The sequence below is a fragment of the Octodon degus genome, unplaced genomic scaffold (genome assembly GCF_000260255.1).
Source record: "Octodon degus isolate 3935 unplaced genomic scaffold, OctDeg1.0 scaffold00025, whole genome shotgun sequence".
NCBI classification, from domain to species: Eukaryota; Metazoa; Chordata; class Mammalia; order Rodentia; family Octodontidae; genus Octodon; species Octodon degus.
Window position 1 is genome coordinate 10,766,526 of NW_004524601.1, and position 2,397 is coordinate 10,768,922.

General features: G+C 40.0%; 1 pseudogene; it reads right to left on the reverse strand.

Annotated features, from left to right (window-relative positions):
• Nucleotides 1-362: 362 nt before the first annotated feature.
• LOC101587268 lies at nucleotides 363-2,180 on the reverse strand (annotated as a pseudogene).
• Nucleotides 2,181-2,397: the final 217 nt, after the last annotated feature.

Below are 2,397 nucleotides of genomic sequence, written 5' to 3' on the forward strand. Positions count from 1 at the left end.
ACTGAGCCATCTCCCTGGCCCCTTGAATGTCATTCTTGCATCACATTTAGCAAAGAGAAAATTTTTCCCTGACGACACACTTTCATTTCATGTTGCATATGTTGTTAATATTTTTTGTAGTAAAAATGCAATTAAATATGAAATTAGTAAAACGCAGCATATAAAACTTCATGCTGAACAAAAACAAGTCTAAAAAGTTATATATCTATAGAATAGCTCTCATAGCATGTTTCCTATGTAAATCATATTTAAATACAATTTTAGAACCATATTTAAATATATTTTACAATTTGTTGTAGGCATCCATTCTTCTGTCTCATAATCTGCTCCTTTGATTAAATTGATAACATTTGTTAGGATCCACAGAATGCATTTAAAACACAGCAATTATTTCTCAAGTTTTGAGAAATCTGGTCCACCTTTAGTGTAGTTTCCTGAGATTTCTGCTCCACTGAAATCAAAATCAGGATTTTCTTTCTGGAACCTTTCCAACATAAGCTTTCGCTGCATTTGGTCCTGCCCCCATGGATCAAAAGCATATTCAGATTCTAGAAGAGAAGTCCAGCCATTTGCTGCATCTCTCTTTGTCTTAGTAAGAACAATGGGGACCATTTTTCTATCCTCAAAGTCCATGTTCCCTCATCAGCTATGGTAGAATCAAAGAGTTTGCCCTTCAGGATCTCGCGGCTCCCATGGCCAGCGCCACGTGCCGGCTCTGCAGGCCGCACTGGATGTCCTGCGCGCGCGTGCCCGGCGGCACCTGAACTTCATGAACACCTCCAGGGCCTGGTACCACTGGCCCCACGGCGTCCCGCATGGAACCACCCCACTGCGCTCCTCAAACGGGCGGACACCCTGCAGTGCAGCACGAAGTGGATAATTTTAAGTGAATATTGGGATACCAAGAGTAACTATAAAAAAAGTAAAAAAAAAATAAGGCTATAGAATAATAAGACACTTATTTGAAAGAGGTGAAAGCAGAAAGTGAGTGGAAGACAAAAAGGGAAAAGAATGCAAATATGTTAGATATTAATGTAACTTTTTATCAGTAATCATTAATTTATAAGAAGAAAATATCAAAATGGATCTCTGTTGTCATAAGAAGCCCACTTCAAATACAAAGGTAAACCCTTTTCTACATACAAAAGAAGTTTCTTGAAAGCTCTTTGTAATTGTATTATAAGAGAATTTAGTATCTGGCTTAAATTTGTGTTCATTCATTTATTTCTACCCAGTACAGAAAGCAAATTTGGAGGGGGGAAAAAACAAACAAACAAACAAAAAAACCCAGAGGTATAAAGGGAGAAAGAACTGTCTCATTGCTATCTGTTTATCAATAAAATTTTGAAAAAAAAAATAAAGGGAGAAAGATATAACCTGCTTTTGCTAATCAAGAAAAAAAACATTGAAGTAGTTATGTTTAATTCAGGCAAAGCAGATTTCAGAGCAAAAAAACAAAAAACAAAACAAAAAACCCCCCAAAAAACCCCAAATTAGTGGAACCAATTCAGATTACCTTCAGCAAGAATAAGGTAACTGGGGAAGAGAGCAGGTCAGAGAGGGTAAAGGGGATGGTGGAAATGATCTATGTGTGTTAAATGCATGTTAGAATATGCCAAGATGGGGCTGGGGAGATGGCTCAGTGGAATAAGTGCTTCCCTGGGAAGCCCAAGGACCTGAGTTCAATCCCTGATTCCGGTTCCACTGAAAAAAAAAAAAAAAAAAAAAAAAAAGAATATGCCAAGATGAAGCCCATTATTCTGTATACATAATATACACTAAAGGGGCAAATGCTCCAAGAATGTGTCATAGTCTTTAATGTGTATGTCTCTAGCAAAATAGCACCAAAATATGGGAGGCAAAGACGTGTAAGGAAGCCTGGGTGAATCTGCTGTTACAGTTAGAAACTTAGAGCAGTCACAGCCTGCCCAGTTTTAGGTGGAGGGAAGTGCACTTGCCTTTCATTGAGAGCCGTGGCCACGTCATCATAGACTGGGAGAAATGCTGTGGCCCTCACTGGAAAAATGCAGCCTATCAGAGTGCACTTTCTAATGTAGGATGTTTGATCTTTCCTAGAGATTTTCCTCCCCATTGTGGGATATTCTGGCCTCTCAAATTTGGGTGTTCTTGGAGAGGTCACTTACTGTGTAGGCCTGTGCCGGAGTTGGGATAATGTCCATGTCTGAAGCCTCCATCTGCAATTGAGCTGATCTTTGATTCAATTGATGTTTTCCTGTTCTTCTCTCCTTTAGGGAGCAGTCTCCTCTCCTGTGCTCCTAGCTAGGGCCTCATGGGAGCCTGCAGCAGCAGTGTAGGCTTGTCGTTTACTGAGTAAGTGCCTGTGGAGGCTTGGCAGGCATGCAATTTAGGAACAGCCTGAAATAGCATCGGGATCCA